General features: G+C 41.2%; 1 protein-coding gene across 5 annotated transcripts in view; it reads left to right on the forward strand.

The window, feature by feature from the left end:
- Positions 1-10,511: 10,511 nt before the first annotated feature.
- Positions 10,512-21,790, forward strand: part of RBM47 (RNA binding motif protein 47) — a 147,827-nt gene continuing 136,548 nt past the window's right edge. For 2 of the 5 annotated variants that reach the window (XM_064487223.1, XM_064487214.1), the window contains exons 1-3: positions 10,512-10,648; positions 10,796-10,954; positions 11,138-11,453. The gene's annotated coding sequence lies outside the window, so the exon portion shown is untranslated. Of the gene's footprint in view, positions 10,649-10,795; positions 10,955-11,137; positions 11,454-11,517; positions 12,065-21,790 lie in introns of those variants that run through there. The other 3 variants (XM_031435566.2, XM_031435561.2, XM_031435563.2) reach the window with 2 other exon arrangements.

The following is a 21,790-nucleotide window of genomic DNA, read 5'->3' on the forward strand; positions in this document are numbered from 1 at the left end:
AGGAAGATTATTTTTTTCCATTAGAGATCAAAAAAGTTTTATGGATAAGAAGCCCTTCAAGGAAGTAACAGAACTTAAGACCTGGAGATTCATTTCATAGTTGAGGAAACTGAAGCAGAACCAGTACTAAAATATTGTCCCTTGACCCCCAGTTTAGAAACTTCCTTCAGTCAGTCATCAAGCATTCCTTGAGTGCCTATCATGTGGACCTCTACTTAGAACTGGGAAAACACAGCTCAACAAGGCAGTTTCTGCACCCCCAGGAGAGGGCTCATAATCCAGTTGGGCAGAATTATTTGCATTTAATTAACTATAACCAAACGTCACCAATGCTACAATAAAGACATATTCAAATCCATCTTGAAGTCTTACCAAGAGTCTTTTTTTCTTTAAAAAAATAGGTGCTAATATTTATAACAGATTGCAAATGCTTCTTCTTCTACCTCCTGCTTCCAGTCCTCGTGTCCATTAAGAAATGTATACACTTGGGTACACGCTTAATGACAGCTGTGTAAACCGTTGAATCTTATAGTAAAAACAGAAAACACATGTTCCCATCTCAAGTTTGCAGTGTCAAGCTGTTATTTGTCCAAAGAATTAAATGAGCTGAACTGAGGTCCATTTACCTTTCAACTGCCTACAACCTTAGAGTCATGGTCCCTGTGCTGACAATAAATGGAATCAGATCAAAAGAAGAAGAAGGAGAAAGAGAGGAAGGGGAGGGGGAGGGGGAGCAGGAGGGGAGGGGGAGAGGTGGGAGAAAAAGGAAACCTTATTACTTGTCCAGGTTTACTGTAAAATCCACAATGAAACACTTAATATTTTTGAGTGGAGGAGTCATATGGGTCACAATGAGTGGTTGTCATTGCCAAAGTAATAAGTTGAAGTTAGAATGTGATTTTATTTGAGTAATACTGTGTCAGTTAGGCTCTGAAAGAAAGATGCTGGTGGATTAGCATATTATTGTTTTAAAAAAGAAAGAATGCACTGGTCTTACTGGAGTTAAGAAAGGAGGTACTACTAGGGTTAAAGCTTTCTGAATAGTAAGACATGAGGGAGAAACTGCCTCCAGGAACAGACAGTTAAGTGTGTATAAATTTCACGAACTCTGCCATTGTGTATGACTATTTCATATGACTCTTCATTTAAGAATTGAACTTGAAAGTGTGAGTCACTGATGCATTACAGTAAAGATGCCACTTAGGTTCAGGAACCGAATCTCCTTCTGCTCCTCTATTAGTCAGTAATGACCTAGTTAGTTTCAACTGCCTGCCCCATAGCTGGACGCAGTGGAGAACCTGTTCCTGGCAACTCATGAGAGGCCCCACTCTCCTACCTGCAAGTCTCCAATTCTCTTTATGAGTCCCTATTTTGATGGGTGGCCAGAGACAATGGCTAGAAGCAAGAAACCTTGGAAGTAGTTGCCTCCTCTCTTTCTCACTGCCACACACTCCCTTCTTCCTTTCTGCATTCAGCTGGCATCAAATTCTCTCAGTTCTATTTATTCAACATAGGGAGGGTTCAGTTACAGTAAATAGAAATCATTCTAGCTGTTTTAATCAGAAAGGGATTTAATATATGCGATTAGGTGCTTATACAATTGATAGAACAGCATTCCATTGGAGCTTGAGGTCTGCCCTCCACAGTAACGCTGCAGAACTGGCCTGTCAGGAGAGCTGCTGCATTGCCACAATCAGGAAGGTGAGGAGTCAGAAAACCACCATTATAACCACTGAGTTCAGAGACATCACTTTTCTGGGATCAGAAAGCTACCACTGCCATGTTTACAACAGAGGCATGCTACGTCTACCAGGTCCACACCAGCAAAAAAAAGAAATGGGTGCCCTGTGCTCTGTGCTCTCTCTACCCACAAAACCAGCAGACCCTTAGGATGACGCCACAGGAACATCCCACATGTTTATAGCTGTGCCTGCTGGAAGAGACAGCAGAAGCAGCCAGAAACCTGGCCCCCTCCTCATTTTTACCTTCTAAACCCTGCACAGAATGGATCTGTGTGTCAGAACTCACATTACATTTGGAACTTTAACTGCAAGGGGTCTGGGAAATGTGGTTTTTAGCTTTCGAGGCTTTCAGGACAAGAAAGTGCATTGGAAGCAGAGTGGAATGAAGTAATTCACAGTATCTACCACATTCAGCATCTCTTGAATAGCCACTGCCCTGTGAATTTTGTCATCTCTTTCCTGAGCCACTGCAATTTCCGCATAACTAGTCTCTCCGCTCCCAAGTTCTCCCCCCTTCAAGCCATCCTCTGTGTTGTGCTTCAGACACACCTATGATCATGTCATTTTCCTGCTCAAAATCTTATCACCCGTAAGAATGAAGACCATTCTCCTTTCAAGTCTCTTAACTAGCTAGCCCCCACCCACCTTACCAGCTGCAAATCCTGCCACCTCACCACCCACCCCCCGGCTCCCGTCACACTGGATGCTAAGTGCTTTCACTGCCCTCCCCCAATCTAGTCCTTGTCCTTCCTGACCTTCCCTGACCAGAATGCCCTGCTACCCTTCATTTTCTCATTTTTAGTTCTAGAAAGTTTCCTTCACTTTCCCCTCCTTTCCACACAGGCAGAATTACTGGGTTCTTTCTGGCATTTGCATCTCTCTCTATTACCCTCCTCACTTTGTATTATGTGCAGTGACACATGTGTCCATCTTTCCAAGATGAGGGAATGGATCATGTTTCTATTCATCCAGTGTGTGACTCTGGGTAGATAATAAATATTTGTTGAGTGAATGAATGAATGAATGAATGAATTGTCTTGTGTATCTAGGACACCCAGTCCTATCTGACTAACTTTTCTCTTCAGCTTATAGACATTCCAAGGCCTTTCTCCTCTCCAAAGGCGAGCTTTCCTTTGCTCCTCTGGCTGTTATCCTATCCTTGTTCTTCATTTCAAGTCCATTTATCTGAGAGAGTTGTCTACACCTGCTGTCTTCATTCCTTCACCACCCGGCTTTACCACTACATCGTTGTCAAGGTCACCAGTTATCGCCTAGTTGCTAAACAAAATGGTAGTTTTCAATCCTTATCTTACTTAACCCTTTGCCTCACTTGACTTTGTGAACAGGCCTTCCTTTTTAAATTTTATTTTATTGAAGTAAAGTCAGTTTACAATGTTGTGTTAATTTCTGGTGCACAGCATTGTGATTCATATATATATATATTTCTTTTCATATTCTTCTTCATTATAGGCCATTACAAGGTGTTGAATATAGTTCCCTGACAGGCCCTGCTTGAGTCTCGTTCTTTCTTGGACTAACACTTTCTCCTCAGCCTTCTCCGTGGACTCTTCTTCCTGTTTCAGTACAGAGTTCCTGTCTCTAGCCTTCTTTTCGTTCTCCCAACACTCTGGTTGACCTCATGGCTCCATTATCCTCCTAACTCATTTCTTATCATTCTCTCCTTCCATCTCTCCACTCCAGCTACACCAGCCTTCTAGCTGTTCTTGAATATGCCAGCAACACTCTTGTTCTGCCTGGAGTACACTTCCTCTGGGTGCTTTAATTGCTCTGACCCTCAATATCTTCAGTCCCTCTCAGGGTCACCTTTTCAGAGAGAACTTCTCTGACCACCATTGAAATATTGCAACCCACTTCAGCTTTCTTTTTCTTTTTAAAAATTTTTTTGGGGGGGGAGGTAATTAGGTTTATTTATTTATCTATTTATTTTTAATGGAGGTACAGAGGATTGAACCCAGGACCTTGTGCATGCTAAGCACGCACTCTGCCACTGAGCTATCCCCTCCCTTAAGTTTATTTTTCTTCCCTGCTTTATCCTTCTATTCCCTTCCCTGCTTTGTTTTTCTTCTTAGTACTTACTGTCATCAAACTTGGTGTATATTTTACTTATTTATTTTTTTCTTTCTCTTCCAACCAGAATATAAACTCCATGAGGACAAGATTTATGCCTGTTTTGTCCACTGCTGTTTTCCCAAGTTCTAAAACAGTGCATGGCACACGGTAGGTATTCAAAAAATGTTTATGGAATAAATGATTATTTCCGCTCCAAACCTTTTTATATCTCCTATCTCACCCTCAAAATCTGATTAGTCACTAAGCCCCATGACTCTTACCTCCTAAATATATCCTTTATCCTTTCTTCTCCATCTACTTTGCCAGTACCCTAGACTCTAACAGGTATCCCAATCTGATCTCCACACTCCCTATTCCAAACCCTTCTCAACTCCTTGGCATAACAGATGATTCTTATTAACTGGTCCCTGTCTATTTCTCAATTTCATCTTATACTACAGCCATCTAACCCTCTAGCTACAGAGAATTACTTGTCTCACACCCTTGAATCCACTGTCTCACTTATTCTGGGGTGATTTTCACTTTCCTGAAATACGCTTCTCATCTTCTTTACCTGGCCAACTCCTAAGCAACTTCCAGGCCTCTCAATGCTGATATCACTTCCCCTAGATTAACCCCTCAAGCCGAGATTAGATTGCCCCGAACTTCTAGGATTTACATACTGTAAGGCCATCGGCTGGTTGCTTAACCATTGCTATAGAATACGAGTTCCTTGAAGATGGGGACCATATTTCATTTGTTTTTCTATATTCAGCATGATGCACAGAACTTGACACAGAGTAGATGCTTGATAAATGTTCATTGGATAAAGCAATAGGTAGACAGCTGGATGGTGAATCGCAACAAGAAATACTTACATTGAGCTTATAATGGTCTGGTGCTCTTGCCAGCACCCCACTTACAGTAACACGTGGACTCTTCCTAATACTCCTAATGGTGAGGGTACTGGCAAGGAGGCTAAAGGCCCTGGATGGTTAACTTATTTGCCCACAGTTGCACAGTAAGTGGCAGAGACAGGATTCAGACTCAGGTATCTGGGTCCAGACTGTGTTCTTAACTACTATGCTTCAGCTGGTGATGGATGGATGGAAGGTGTCTACGAGGATATTCCAAGCAGAGAAACAATAGAAGCAACAAGGAGAATATTCACATTATTTTTATGTGGCTTTTATGGTCTCAATTTGGCCATACCTGAAATGAATTCTCCCCTGTAAAATACTCATTCCCTACAATGTATGTCAAATGAAACCTTATCCATATTTTGGAAGACACATTTGTACTCATTCTGTTATGTGACCCTCAACCTCAGATCCTAGATGAGCTAAACCCTACCTTCCTTGACATGTACTTCTACAAACTGATATCACAACATTCAAATGTATGTCCACATTCACTCAGTCATTCAACAAACGTTTTCTGATTGCCTACTGCCTACCGCATGCCAGACCCTGTCTTTACACTGGCACTACTGCTACTAGAATACACAGACCCTCTTTTGTGAGGCCATGGAGTACAGCAGTTAGGATCACAGATGCTGGAGCCAGACTGCCTGGGTTAAACCCCAGCTCTGCCACTTTCTAATTATGGGACCTTAGCAGTGTCACCTGCTTTGTGCTCTCTGCATCTTCCTCTGTAAAATGGGTATAATAACAGTCTATCTCCTGGGGTTGTTGTGAGGATTAAATAGTTAATACATGTAAAGTGCTTAATACAGCGTCTGGCAAATACTCTAGTAAGCATTTAATAAACGTTAGTAATTTTATGTTGACAATCTTTTTTAATAAGTTATTGCTGAATGATTGAGCTGCTTCTGTGAGGCTGTTTTCCTTTATAAAATAAAAGGAAATCTGTAGGTCTTCTCTGGTGGGGAATAAGCCTTAAAGGAATATAAAGGAATTAACAGCATGTGTCGCCATAACAAAACCATGTCTTGGTCTTGAGTGGGCCTTTAAGGGCCTGTAATTTACATCAGGGGTCCTTCCATCTCAGCAGGCTGGTGAGGCGGGAAAAGCCTGCAGTCTAAGCAGGCGGGCTTTGGCAGAGCTGTTTGTGCAGGAAGAACGAAGGTCAAGGGACTCCTTGTATTGAAGGCCTTTCTCAAAATGAAGGATTTGGCTTCCGAGATTAATGTTCGAAGTGAACCCCTGCTATACTTAATTCCCTTTTCTGTGAACTCAGTACATTTTTAAAATTCAGTTACAGGCCCTCCTATGGTGTGGCATGGAAACCACAAACCCAGATGCCCTTCCAGCGGAGTTCACACTGCCCTCCCTCATTCTTCCATCTGTGGGCTGATGACTGCGTTCTAGGGTTAGTCACTGCGCTAAATGCTTTGGCTTAATGTGTGCCCAGGAATAACTTGTGTTAAATTTGCACACATTCGATCCAGTGGGGATTTGACATCAACATTAAAAAAGAAAAGAGTTCTTTAAAAAGGCTTCTATGGGTAGCTACTGGCCACCATAGGAGGAAATGAGACACTGTGGAAATTGTGGAGATGAGAGGTCTCTCTGGGTCAAGTTGCATGTTCTAGGTTATAATGGGGTGCTTTTCTTTTTTTAAAATATTTATTTATTTATTACTGTATTATGTAATTATTTTATTTTGGTGGGACGTGGGTCAGGTAATTAGGATTATTTATTTTTAGAGGAGGTACTGGAGATTGAACCCAGGACCTCGTGCATGCTAAGCATGCGCTCTGCCACTTGAGCTATACCCTCCCCACCAAGTCAGTTTACAATGTGTCAATTTCTGGTGTACAGAATAATGTTTCAGTCATACATATACATACATCTATTCGTTTTCATATTCTTTTTCATTATAAGTTATTTATTTATTTCTTAATGGAGGTATTGGGGATTGAACCCAGGACCTTGTGCATGCTAAGCAGGCACTCTGCCACTGAGCTTTACCCTCCCCCCCCATAAGGTTTTTTTCTGAATAATTTCTGTTGGGCAAAATATCACCAGCCTCAACAGAAAGCTTGGGTTCAGATCAGTGATTTTATCCCATTTACCAATAAGTTTTCCATTTCAAGTAAAAATAAGAGAAATGAGGGAAACAGGTAGAAAGTAAATCCACTGAGAAGATATTTGCCTTTTTCACTTTATAAGTTCAGTTTCCATAAGAAATAACAGAAGTTTCCCTCCCCACAAAAATCAATCACTCATCATGTAGCCACTGTTACAAGGCATTGTTATATAGGGAAGTCATTATAACAGTAATAACAGCAATTATACAACTATTATATGCCAGGCATTGTTCTAAGCTCTTTGCATTTATATATTGCATGCCTCATTTAGGCCTCACATGTATGATTTTAGTGCCTGGTCTTTGATCTTTAAGAAAAATAACTAGCATGTATTGAAAACTTAGCGGATGTCCAGTGCTGTGTTTTTATGTGTATCGTCTCATTTAATCCTCATGATGACCCTACAGTTAGGTATTGCCATCAGCCACAAACTGAAGCTCAGAGAGTTAGGTAATTTGCTCATAACCCCATAACTGCCAAGATGCAAACCTGGATCTTACTGACATCAAGCCTGAGTTCTTTGTCTTGCTGCCCTTCTGTTTGTCACAGAATTCGAAGCATCTGCAGAGGGTCAGCACATCTAATTTTCATAGGGCACAGATCTTTGGGGTTCTTTGTGGGTTTCCGTACTTTCAAAGAGAGAAGTGTCCACAAACTCTGGCTGGAATTTCCTGGCCCTCTCCCCACAACTAGGAGCTAAGATAATTGGAACTCCTTGATTCTGTTCCCTAACTGGGTATAGGAATAGCAAAATGATAGTGCTGGCAATAGGAATAGTGAAAAGCCATTTAAGGAAAAAAACCCAAACAACAACAAAAAGACTCCTTGGCTCTGCCACTTACTAGCAACTTGGAGCAAACTTCAGTTTCCTAATCTGAGCAATGGGTGATACAAATGCTTTGTGCCTTACCCATACATACCTCACAGATTTCTGATGAACAAAGATGATAATACGTCATTGGAAATTCTCTGTAGATGTGTGGTTATCATTATACTGTGGTTCTCTACAAAGGTCTGAGGCTTGCCTCTATTGATGAGGGTGCCTTGGAATAATGTTATTTGATCTAAGGTTTAAATGTGTAAAAGACAATTCTTTAAGCTGTAGAGTAGGTTTTTCCAGGTATGAAAGGAAATATCATTTCTGGAGTACCTACAATGTGCCAAGAATTGTAATGAGATTATACCCCTCATTATTAAACTTAAAAAAATTTTTTTTAAATATAATTTTAGAGGTTACTTTCCTTTTACAGTTATTACAAAATATTGGCTCTGTTCCCTGTGTTGTACAATACGTCCTTGAGCCTATCTTACACTCAATAGTTTATGCCTCCCGCACTCCCACCCTTAAATACTCCTCCCCTCCCCCACTGGTAACCACTAACTTGTTCTCGATACTGTGAGTCTGCTTCTTTTTCATTATATTCACTAGTTTGTTGTATTTTTTTAGATTCCATATATAAGGAGTATTATACAGTATTTGTCTTTCATTGCATTTCATTTTCGTTTAACTCATAGAAATCCAGAGAGGGAGTAGTTGTTATTTTATAAATGAAGAAACTGAAGCTCGGAGCAGTTAAGAAATTTGCCCAGCATCACAAAACTAAGAAGTAGACCTGAGATTCAAACTCACATCTATGGGAAACGAATCTCCGTGCTATTTGCATTCACTCTAGCGCTCTGCCTTTTGCGTAGATGGGAAAGAAAAAAACAGAAAGCAAAAGGCAAGGATCTGCAGACCTCAAATACCCCAGGTTCATAAGGTCTGCCTGAGAATTAATCATAATCATAATCATAATAAAAATAATAAACAGGGGTCAAGGTCAGCCACAAAGAAGTAATAATGAACGCTCACTTTCTTCTACTATTGCCTGCCACTTAAAAAAACCTGTTTTATTTTCTCCATATTCCTGGGGAGAGCAGTGGGAAGTAGTTGGGAATAAGAATTATACCCACTTACTAAGTGGCAGTGTGCAAAACTGAGAAAAAGGAGCAGAAGTGCCAGGCAATATTTGAGAGAAAGTCGCCAACTCAGAACTGCCATAAGGACTTGCTTGCAGGGAACTGGGCCTCCTCAAGGGCCATCTTCCCTGCCTGCAGCTCAGCTCACCCATAGTCACTGATCTCCACGCTTTCAGACTCACTTTATTATTCCTGGTCGTTATTACCCAGGTTTGGCCCAGGGCTTCCCATGGAAAAACCTGTTCTGAGACAGAAAAATCTGTGAGCCTGAGAATGTCCCCTCTTGTATTCTATAATGCACAGGGTCTCTGACACTGAGAGGCTCAAGGCCATACATTTGGAAAAAGAAAATTAAAATCCAGTGAACGTGGAGCTGGAGTTTTTAAGTTGTCTCATGGCTGTGGACCGTTGTCCCCTACCTGGGAATGTCAGCCCTTAGGTGTGGTCAGAGAACAGAGGAGAGATCTCACTGCCTGCTCTTCATGGTTCACCCTGGCTTATATTCTGACATGGAATGAACCTGAAACTCAGAAAATGTTTAGTTGATCTCAGTTAAATCATGCGCCATAGGGAAGGTTAAAAAAAAAAAATCAAAGGGATTTTAAATGTTTCAGAATTCTTTGCTGGTTTGAAGGAATCATTTTTCCCAAAGGTGGCACATGCTGCTTTTAGATTGAACTAGAACTGGGAACTATCCTGGCCTCACTACTCAGGGAAAACTTGCACTGACCTCAGTGTCTTCAATCTGCAAAATGGGGACAAAGTACCTCATAGGATTGATTTGTATGATCAGGTAAGATGAAGTGGGTGAATGAGGTGGGTGAATGTGCTCAGTGAAGTGCAAAGGGCCTCATTCATATAGAGGGACGATGATTTTTTTCTTTAAAAATGAAGTTAAGTGGAGGAAAAAGTGTGTCAGCACTGAGCACATTTTGCCTTCAAAAATCACTTTGGAATATTTATGAGGAATTTAAAAATTATTTCCTTCTATTTCACACTGTTTTTCAAAATACAGTGACCATTATTTGTTCAGCATTAGCTTCTAACCAAATAAGTAACTCTCCCCAGGGTCAGGCAGCAAATGAAGTGCCTAAATCCAAATTAGAATGAAGCATGTGTCCAAGGTTGATTGCTATGTCCAGGGTCCTGAGCTTCCTTTCCATCAGCGAATTTCGTGGAATGTAGAGGCCAATTTATCTCCATGTATCCTGTCCATCTTGCAACTTTTAAATGAGATGAAAACCAGTAGGACACTATTTTATAGAAACTTTATTTTCCATTATTTTCAAGACTTCCCACAATGAATGTAAACTGCAAAAATCTGATTGTTAAACTCTTTCAGAAATGGAAGCTGGGAGAGGTTAAAAAAAAAAAAAGAAAAAAGAAAAACTGGCTCATGGCCTTACAGTTAGTGGCTGTGCTGGATCAAAAGCCCACTTTTCTGGTCACGACCACTTCTCTTTAGAAAAAAGTCAAGTACAAATACAAATAACAACAACAATAATTACGGCCACTAACACAATGTGTCAGGCACTGTTCTAAGCTCTGTGCATGTATTAACTCATTTAACCAGCAAGAAAAATATTTTTGGACTATTCCTTCACTAAAGAGCCCAATGAGAAGCAGCACTTTTTTTTTTTTTTTTCTCAGTTGAATGACATTGCAACCCGAAATCACAACTCCGTTTTAGGTTCCTGGTAGTGCCTGCTTCCTCTTCTAGTCTGTTTAGTCACAGAATTCGATTCCCGTTGGCCGATTACGCGCCTACAAACAGGCTTAGCGCTCTATTGAAATGCGTGAGGCTCCTTAACTCTTGCATAAACAGGTAATGCGGCGGGGTGGGGCCCAGATTGCGGATTTCTTCGGGATGGGGATGGGGTGGGGGTTAGAGCCAACTCCCCAGAGATCAGTCAAGGTTAAGAGAGGGCTTGGTTGCTGTTTTTAAATGCAGTGTTTTTTGTTCCCTTTCTAGAAACCAGATGTAACTTTAGGTCAGAGCGCATTAAAATGAGCCACTTCTGAGCCAGCAGCGCCCAGGCCCCAGGCCCTGCTGCGAAGGCCCCGGCAAAGGTCAGGGTTTGGTCCGTGTGACGTTCCTTCCTGCGCTCGTCCAAGCGGTGCTCTGCCTCAGGTAAGGACAGTCTGGGAGGTCCCCCCTTCCATCGGGCACGCCACCGTGTTCGCTGTGATTCTACCTGGTTAAACGACTTCTTTACTTGGGGGAAGAACGAGGGTGGGGTGTACTGATCGGCTTGTGATTCAAAAGCAGGTTCCTTATTCCTCAAACACGGTTCTGCTTGGTTTCCCTCAACAGCCCAAAGGGGGCCAGACGTCTGATGCGGACAGATGAACTCAGGTGGAGCAGGTGCCACTTCTGGGGCCATTTCTGACTGTCTGAAATGGATGTGACTTTTTGAGCAGGGAGAGAAGTCGGTCTGGTGAAGTCCCCAGATCCTCCCGATCAAGGCAGTTTTTTTTTTTTTTTTTCAACCTTCAGCAAAGGTATCTGCGCTCCTAAAACAACAGGAATGTTGCACTGGCCTTCAGCCAGTGGAGGCTCAGCAAGCAGGATAAAATTTCAGTGCAGATTTACGGGAAGTTGCCGGTGTTGGGAGTAAAAATCTGGTTTGGTGAGTTTAAGGGAAGGGAGTAGACGAGAGACAACCTTGCTACTGTGAGGCGAACGGCCTCGGCTGGGGGAGGGCAACAGGAGGAGGGCGGAGGGAACAGGGAAGAGCTGTAGACGAGACTCCGAGCGCTCCCCGTGCGCAGCGCCGGACGCAGCAGGGCTCCCGGGGCCGCGGATCTCCCCGGGGTGCGGATCCGGCGCCACTCTGCCAGTGGAGTCGCCGCGCTTTCAAGTTCTCGCTCCCGCCAGGAATTTAGCCCCAGAGAGCTGCCTTCTGGTTATCGCTCCTGCTTCCCACTTTGGAATGTGCAGCTTGGGACAGTGAGAAGCCAGGACTCGGGCAGTTGTCCTCGTAGAGAGTTTCTCTCTTCAGGTTTCCAAGGTTAAGAAATTCTGACAAACTGGAATTCCCAGAGTCTGGGAGCTAAGCCTAAACGATCTGTTGCTTTAAGCGGCACAGTGGGGAGTAGCTGGACACTCCTTATTTTGGTTTTACATTAAAAAGAGGGAGGCCGAGAAGATGTGGTAGGTTACTTCCTAGCTGTGTAAATTGCTACCCGGCTGTGAATGGTGTAAATTTCTGAAGTGGGCGACCTCAAATACATAACAAAGGTAAGGTAGTTTTTGGCAATCCTTCTAACTACTGTCCCTTAATCTTACATTTGGGTCCCAATTTTGAAATGTTGTTTTCTTCTCTTTTTAGCCCTTATCTCCCTTATTCTACTATCCCCCTTCCGACTCTGGTATATTTAATGGGAAAGCAACGGTTTAGAAAAAGATTTTAAAAGCGTCAGCTTCTGGAAAAGCAGAAAATCATGTACAGTCAGCCCCATCATGTTTCCTTTGGTGATGAAACCTTTTCCATACAAGGGACAGATTTTTTTTTTTTTTGTCCTTGAAAGCATATGATTGGGCTGTGCAGAGGCACAGGTGACTTTTTAGACTCATTAGTAAAGTGAAATTGAGGAAACATTGGTGACAGGCATCTCATTTAAGTGAGTGTTTAGGCCGGGGGAAGGGGGAATGTCTTCCTGCAGTCATTTACCTCCCAAGGTAACCCTGAGTGCAGGCTTAGTTGTTAAAATTTCAATCTGCCTGAAACTGTAGGGCTGATGAACTGTGACAGCTGGCAAATCACCAGTCACTGGATATTTAAGAAATCAGTTAAAATAAATGAAGTGGAATTTTTCAAATAAGTGATTCATTTTTTAATTAGGTAAAAGTTCATCTACTCTTGGGTACTGTCCCAAGGCATTTGGGGATGCAGCTTCTTTCATGAAGGCTTATCAAAGTGATAGAAAGATAGTGTCCTCAGGGTACTTACTCATAGGCGGTAGTGATTTGAACGAAAAATCAACTTTTTTCTAGTGGCATTTTAACGGCTCACTCAGTTTTCTTTACAGGAATGTAGATAAGAAACGTGTTCTTTAAAACTTTTAATGCTGGAGGCAGAGAAAAGACAGGGTTGACAACACAAACATGAAGTTGTCGCAGTTTTAAGCACAACTGCAGTTTAGATCTTGAGAATTGCAGGTACCAATTGTAAAACGTGTAAGGTTGTCAGCAGCATGAAACACAACCTATAGACAAACCGGAGACAACCTAGAGGCAAACTCAATCAAGGCAATGAGATAGCACTTTGTGGGACTTTGTGTTGCTGTTAATTTAAATAATACTCTTTGTCAGATTGATGAACTGAAATCTTGGAGGGAAACAAAACCAACCCAGTCTGAAGGGGAAACAGGAGGAGGAAAAAAAAGATTTGGGTTTTTGTATTTTTTCTGGTCTACCTTTCCCTTCACCTTGTTCTGCTGTACATAGTGTTGGTCTCTCTGACTTAAGTACTGCATACTGGGAGAATGAGGAATCAGACATTTCACAAGAACTCAGCTTCATCATTAACTTTCAATATTTGTTTAGGGAAGAAATAAATTGACAAAAGCCAAGCTGCTGGTCTAACTGCCATGCTTCTTTATCTGACTAGGCTACACTTAAATTTATCTGCTCAATAGTCTTTTGTGAACATATGCTGAAAATGAATCAAATTTTGAAAATTTATTTGGCTATTGAGTTCTCAGAAGTTTGTAGGATTAAAAATTTGCCATCATCTTTTTACTCCGATCTCCACAGTTTTCATTGTCAAAGTATTTTTGATTACTCTGATGCTCTAAATTGTGAAAGGATTCTGCCCAAAGCAGTTGGCGACACTGAGGGTGAGATCAAGATACAAAGCAAGGAAACTATGTGCCTCTGGACACGCGTCCTCTGTACTTGCTCTGACTAGTGTTTAAGATGACTCCCATTTTTTTTTTTTCCCCTCACATGATAAAAGCATTCAGATTAGACTGTTCTCTTTGGTTTACTAGTAACGGAACCTGTTCTCAGTAATTTAAACAAAGATTAGAAGGTTAGAGTAAATGAAATTATTTTCCTACAAAATGAATTTGGTTTCCAAATTCTCCTCTTGATCTGATGATTAAAAATAAATCATGTCCCAAATGACTGAGCTTCTACTGCTGTAGGAAAGTATTTGCCTATTTCAGACAGGTTTCCACCTCCACATTTCAAGTCCCTTCTGATATTTCAGGAAAGGGCCGGGGAATGGATGTAGGGGTGCTGGTGGAGGGGGAGGGAGATCTCCTTAAAGTTGGACCAAGGTTCAAGGGAAACTGATTCAGTTTTCCCAGAGGATGCAAAATCCAAGAAAAGACTCTGAAGAGGACTAAAGTTTGGGATTCAGAAGATTTAGAAAAAGAATAGATTTTTGCATTAATCTAGACTTTGTGTGCCAAATGTTTGTGAAATTACAATGAATATGTAAATCAGTTTAAAAAGTGTTTTTTGGAATGATTCCAAGTTAAAGGTTATATTGGAATGATTTAGCTGCTGGCCTGATCAAGAGAGAGATTTTTCCTCTTGGGAGCAGTCTCTGTATCTTATGATGATGTTGATTTTCTGGTTTAATATCGTTAAGAGTTGCATGTTAGTCAACACAACCACCTGCTCAGAGTGAACAGCTTCAAAGAACAATTGCAAAAAGATTTGCAATAATGGCAATGCAGGGATGACCTGGGATACGAGATAGAAGCCCTTTAGAAACTCCAGAGAACTAGAGTAGAAATGATAATAAGTAATTGTTCAACTGCCACCACAAATTGTTAGAAACATCGTGCATACTGGAGGATTTAGGGGGAAATGGCATCCTGCCACTTTTTGTGTGTGGTCCTGAATCATCTTGTCAGTAAAACACTCCTGAGATGGTCTGAGCTTGCTTTCTGATTGTTTCTGCCTCTTTCACAGTTGCCTCCTTGTCTATCCTGTCAGCATCCACATGGGGGAGAGGAGACAGGAAAACGATATCCTTCCCTTGAAGTCAGTGTACCCCCTCTTTTCAGAACCTCTTACTTTTTGCTCTGAAAAGGGGGTGAGGAAGGAATTTTCCAGTCAAAGTAGAAGGGGAGGGAGTGTCTGGAGGAATAAATGGCCACGAAACAGGTGAGTTCCACCTTTAAATAATGTGGAATTCACCAGAAAGCTCATGTGGAGATTGTCAATGCCCTCAAATATTGCAGGTGAACTGGTGACTGTAGGAATTTGAGGCTCACTGCCCCCCACCCTTGGTAATTCAAATGCTCCCAATGCACTGCAATAGATGGCTGCTTTGAATGAGTTCAAGATGCCATCTCTTGCTACAGCCAAAAGTAAACTGATTACAAAAGGCACACCCCTTCAACTGCACTCCCACTCTGCCTTTCCTCTACTTTCTGCAGTGGTTTAAGGGCACCTGAAAAAAAAGATTGTGGCTCAGTTTACGTAACTTATGTATTTAATACGAAGTTTCTTTTTCATTATGTATATCACTTTTGTCATCTTAGGAACTTAGTTCATACCAAAGTGATTTGTGGGTGTGTTTAGATGTGTACATTTTATATGTTAAATACAATACATAAGGAAACTGGTACAATAATAGAAGTGATTGACTATGTAGCTGTTGCTTTTTTGGTAAACTCCATCAGATTTTAAGAGTGGAGTCATTTTAGAAATCAAAAGTACACTCTCTAGCTTTCTGAAGCCCACTCAGGAGAGATGACATCAGAAGACAAAGTGCTAGTATAACCCTGAAAACCCTTTGTGATTTGTAGAAAATATCAATCCTTTGGTCTCAGCAGATTCCCGGTAGTGCAAAATGTCTACTTATAAATTACAGCCGTTTATTTACCTTAATCAAGAAAACAATCTCTCGTCTCAAATCGTGATATTTGTCTTTGGGAACGCTGTATGTTTCTGGTTCTTTCAGGAGCATGGCGGCCCAGTACCAAGACCATAATAGGTGGGTATATATTGAATGAAAGAGGAGTTGCTGACAGTGTTAGCCTCCTGATTGTGCTTTGCTTTGGCTAATAGCAATTTTGCTCATATTCCTCAAGTTTCCGTTTACTGGGGAGAAAGACAACCTGATCCCAGAAGCTATGGATAATCCATATGTGGGTGAGCAAGAGTTAACTATATATACCAACGCGCAGTGGGTGGGTGTACAATGAATGCGGGGCATTGTGTAGCTGAAACAGGAACAGGACTTCTCCACCTGACCAAGGAAATACCAACCTGCAAAATTATAATAAAAAGTATTTACCTTTCAGAGCACTGAGACCCAGCTCAATCATTTTTGTAAAGCATTTCACATCACGCCAAGAAATATTTAATGAAATGAAGGAGGTTTTTTTTCAGGTGTTAATTCTCTTAGATCAATTTGATTGCCATTCTGAAAATGTATATTTGAACCTTTTAAGCTCAGGTAAAATAGTCATGTTTCTAAAAGTAAGGATCCATGTCCGTGATGATAATAGCACTGTGCTTTTTGAAAAGATGGCTTAAATAATATTTCTTTTTGTTTGTTATTTATTTTTAAAAATAATAACATGGTTCTCGGTACACCAAGCCCTTGCCAAGATTAGGCCCATCTTCTCAGTAGCCTTCTCAAGACAAAGTTGCCTTTGTGTAACTACAACTGGGAGGATTTGGTGACACAGAGAACTCAATGGGGCACTGCAACTTATTATTAACAGAAAATTCAATGGCCTGATGTTTTCGTTTTTTAAAAAATTCTATCAGCTAATATCTATGATTTATTTCTCCATGCAGATGATCTTACTATATTTTAGACTTTGGCAGGGAAGAATGTGGTGGTTGAGAATTTACCTTGGAGTTTAATTAGATTTTAAAAGGCAAAGGCTACAGCATGCTGATGCAGAGGAGAGCTCAGCTCTCGGGCTAGTTTGTTCTTGGGGCAGTCAGCAAAATTTGGTCACATGTGGAGAGGAGGAAAAGGTGGTTAGCCAGCGTGGAAAATGACAATCTGGGGGAAAAAGATGACCATTTGCACTCAATTCAAACTGACTTGGTTCAAATAAATCCTGGCTTGGCCACTTTTGGGACTTCAGGCAGGTTACCTTAAAAAAAAAAATCTCTCTGTGACCCAGTTTCCCCAACTGTAAAATGTCTACCTCATAGGACTGTTATAAGGATTAAATTAATCTATTGGATAAATAAGACTTAGAACATTGCCTGGCACATAGTCGGTATGAGATGGTACATAGTCAGCATGATATACATAGATATCATGTTTGGATGCGTTTCTGTGTTTGAATTCTTATCTAACTCCTTTTGTGACCTCTTCTGCTGGTTGGCATCCAGGATTCTTTTCCTAAGATCACTCCTTGGGTTTGGTTTGACCAAGTGGCCATTGCCCGTTGTAGGCTGGCACTATTCTGCTAAGTTCCTTCTGGTTTTTGTATCTTAGCTGTATGGAGAAAGTGTAATTTAGAATCGCCAAGGTGCATTTTTCTTTTCTCTCAGGAAACTATAAGATGTTGATTAGAAGCAAAAAGAATGATGCTGTTATCTATTGAGTGAGAGACTGCCAAATGTCCTGCTGAAGACAGAGTATAGAGTCTGGAAATGGCTAATGCAAAGTAGAACTATTCTGTGTAAAAGAACTTAATACAGTAAACTTAAGTAGTGCCTATTATGACTTCTGTTGGTTAGCATTAACTAGTCAGAAATCGTAATGTATAGTATGAGACTTTTCTCAGAAGTGCCACAGGGTCTTATGTGTCCTTCTTATGGCATTGTACATCACCTGCTACTTTTGTACCTGTACAGTTTTCCCTACCAAACAGAAAGTAAATTCCTTGGAGGCAGGATTTATGTCTGAATAGTATTTGTGTCCCTCAATGTCCCCAGCTTATAGTTGAGTGCTCAATAAATAAAATAAGAATCTTGCCCAATTCATTAACTTCTAAAATAACAGCGTCTTTGCATCCCATGGGTGTGTATTATGGATCATATTTATTTGGATGACCTCTACTTTTTCCAGAGCATTTTAGCAAATATTGTTGGATAGAGGAAATATGATGGAGATATAATGAACTCAGAAAGGAGCCAGAATGGAAGATTTATCCACAGCCAAGCCTCTGAAAGCATGGCACGATATGGGAGGCTACAGCCATTGAGGGGACAAATTGTGACAGTGCTTGGGTGCCCATCAATTTGTTTAAAAGTTTATACCTCTTTTTTCTGCTCTTTATCATCCTTTAAAGGCCCAGACTCATTACTTGGTAATTATGGGAAGGGGAAAAATGCAGTTTTCAAAATTGCATGTATTAGAAGGAATGTATTAGATAATTACCGGGAAAAAGTGCTTTTTTAAAATTTTTTTTTAACTGGGGAGATGGAACAGAGATCAAGAGGGGAAGGACAACATCAAGTGAATATACAGATCTCTGAGCCACAGTGGGGTGGTGTTTCTGGTGGGACTGTTGGTGTCCTCTTGGGTAAGGAAAGACAAGAGGAAGGAGGGCAGGTGGCCAAACAAGTATTGAGAGAATTGCCTCTAGTGAAATGCTATTTGCAGAGCAAAGGGAATCCAGTAACAAGCTAGCTCTTCCCACTTGGTGCAAATATTTTGGCCCAGGGACCTCCTTTCCTCTTTGCCTTACATTGTGGGTTCCAGGATCCACCTCAGGTATATGTAGATTTGCCAGTGAGCAAACAGGAACTACCAGCTCAGATGGTACAAGTGAGCCCTGGACTTTGTACCTTGCATCTGCAGTGGCTCCATGTTTATAGACAAATCACTCCCAGCCGCTGAGCCCAAGCCTAGGGAGGCAGGGATCTCAGAATATTCTCCCTTCACCCTTTCCAGAGTGGATCCTAGGACTCACCCCTCCAGCGGGAAGTGTAGGAGGCACACAGACCCTGAAATCAAACGATAACACCCCTGTTCTCACACATCCTAGAGATGTATGAAAGGTCTTACCCTTTAAGCCCCTTTCGCTAGGGTTAATCAATGAAATTGGCAGTGGATCTGCAGAATCTGCTTGTCTCTTCTCCCTGCTTCCACCTTTGCTCTCACCCCTTATACTTGGTTCTTGGCACAGTATCCATGATAATTCCCTGTTAAAACTTTCCAGAGCCTCCATCTCCTTCAAAAGCCAATAAGGCACTGTATTTCTAGTCCCATTACCTCTTTATTCTCACCTCCTATCACTCACTCCCTCATCACTTTGCTGTAACCACCACTTATTGCCCCAGAGCCTTTGCACTGACTCTTCGCCCTCTCGGAACCATCTTCCCCAGATATATCCATGGTTCACTTTTTCACCTTCAAGTCTTTACTCTTCCTCCCTTTCTCTAAAACAGCAATTCCTCCTTCCTGTCAGTACTTTCTGGCTTCTACCCTGCTCTTTTTTTTTTTTTGGAGGAGGGGGAAGGTATTTATTTTTGTAATGAAGGTACTGGGGATTGAACCCAGGACCTCGTGCATGCTAAGCACACACTCTACCACTGAGCTGTATCCTCCCCACTAATTTTTTTTATATAGTACCTTTTGGCATGCTATATGATTATATGGCTCATTGTCTCTTCCCACTAGAACGTCTGCTTCATTTATTCATGCGTTCCAAGCACCTTAGAGCAGAGTCTGCCATTGAGTAGGTACTCCATAACTATTTGTCGAATAAATGAATAAAACACAGGCTTTTTATACAGCACAAGTATGACTGAAAGTGTAGTACTACTTGTGTGTTCTACTTAAAGTTTAACCACGAACACATCTTTCTGAATACGCATGATTTTTTCCCCCCAGACCTTTCCTGCTAAGCTGCCATATTTTCTCTGGTTCCTCTGGTTTCATTATTTTCTGTGCCACTGCGAGCCCCTGATGGAGGCAGATGACTAAGTAACGAGCAAGGCAGAGCTAAGTGTGGGGATGGTGCAATCACTCCAGCACTTCTCTGTTTCCAAATCAAAGCCTCGTCTTTGGCAATCTTTTTGTGATTTCCATCTCAGTCTTACAGCTCTGTTTTGAACCAGTCTTGTGAATTGCATGCCCTACAGATAATTGCACTTGACTAACTCATGTTGCTATATTGTTGATCACATTTTCTTTTGTCATTTAATTATAATTAATGATTTTTCTGAAAGTAAATGTCAAGACAAGTTTATTTTTTTTTTAAGCTATCTCTTTTGACCTTTGAGATTTGGCCAAATGCCAACTGCTGCTGCAGATTCCATTTAGATTTTTTTCTCGATTGCCAAGCTCAGTTAAGTGTTCTCCCTTGACCTGGCATGAAATGAGGGCTGGTGTCATTGTCCGAGTCTTTAATATTTCTCCAGAACCTTTTACAAAACTTCGGTCTTGCCTTTACTGAGTGGCACAACCACTCTCTGATCTGTCATACTGATTTGCTAGCCCCAGCCTCACTCTCTCTCTCTGCATTGCACAGTTTTCCTTGGTTTGGCAGAATTGTATTTCTTGGTCCTTGGAGGTACAGCTCCCTCTGTGTGCCCACATGCCCTTTTTAGATCCATCACTTGGCACTGTAAAGGACTTTCCCAGTGGCTGGTGGAATCCTGTGGCTACTAGGTTGGGGACCCCAGAAATGATCTTAAAGGTGAGTGTACAAGCCAGGAGGATTCTTTGCAAAAAAAAAAAAAAAAAAAAAAAAAAAAAAAAAGGAAGAAAAAGCAGTAATATATAAATTCTGCTGAAAGTACATGAGGATCCTGGGATTTAGTTATTTATTTTTTTAAATTTATTTTTGGGTTTTTGGGGGGCGTTGTAAGGAGGTTTATTTATTTACTTATTTATTTTTATGGAGGTACTGGGGATTGAACCCAGGACCTCATGCCTGCTAAGCATGTTCTCTACCACTGAGCTATACCTTCCCCTCTTAGTTATTTCTGACTATTGTTGATAATGGCTTGTGGCTGATTTAGAATTATTTCGGTATTTTTTCATTTTTTAAAGTTGATTCGGAAGCTATCATCACGATTGATAGTAACTGGACAATTTGAGAAATTTTTTAAAAAAACCTAACAATCTGCTAATATTTCTTGTACTTTCTGCAAATCATTTTATTACTTATATGTACTGAATGGGACATTAAAAATGAATAGCATATAAATGTTAAATTAGACCTGACTTTAACAATATACTATGTAGGTGGAGCTAGTGGTAATTATTTGTGAGTTAGAAAAAATTTATCAAAATAAAGACTTAGTAATTAGGTACACTTGAAAAAAAGATAAATATGAATTAAATTAGTTCAAACTAGACATTGAAAAAAACATATTTTTCTAAAGTAGACACAGACTCAACTGTTATTTATTGAGTAGCTGCTACATGCCCGACACTGGGTACTAGGTGTGCAGGGGAGAATAAAAGTTCTCTGCCCTCATGGGGCTTTCTTTGGGGGTTGAGATGGGATTCAGTACTCTGAAGGAACTAAGAGGTACTAGATGACAGAAGGTGGGATTTTTAGCTAGAGTGGTCAGAGAAGGCTCCTCCAAGGAAGTGATGCTCAAGGTGTCTGATGGAAGAAAGATCATTGCTAGAAGTAACATTTATGAAGGTTCTAAGGCTAGGAAAAGCTGGGCATATCAAGGACGTAAAGGAGGTTATTGTTGCTGCAGTGAGCAAGGAGTTGTGGGGGCGTGAGGTGAGGTCATGGGGGTAACTGAGTCCAAGAGAATGTAGGTCCTTCCAGACCATGGGAAAGAGTTTTGTCACTCCTGAGCCCAATGGGAAGCCATGAAAAATGATTTACTTGTTAAAAGGTAACTGACTGCTGGGTGAAGACTGGATTGCACTGGATTGCAGGGAGGCTGTTGCAGCAGACAAAGCGAGAAAATTAGGAGTTCCTTTTTGAAGCTGACAGTGTAGGCAGAGAGAAGCTGGTTAATTGGGTGCCATTTCTTCTGTGCATCCTCTTGCCTTTTTTACCGTCTCAGTTCAGCTGTGGCAGGGGTTTCACCAATGGCTGAGAGAAATACCAA

The sequence above is a fragment of the Camelus dromedarius genome, chromosome 1, assembly GCF_036321535.1.
Source record: "Camelus dromedarius isolate mCamDro1 chromosome 1, mCamDro1.pat, whole genome shotgun sequence".
NCBI lineage: Eukaryota > Metazoa > Chordata > Mammalia > Artiodactyla > Camelidae > Camelus > Camelus dromedarius.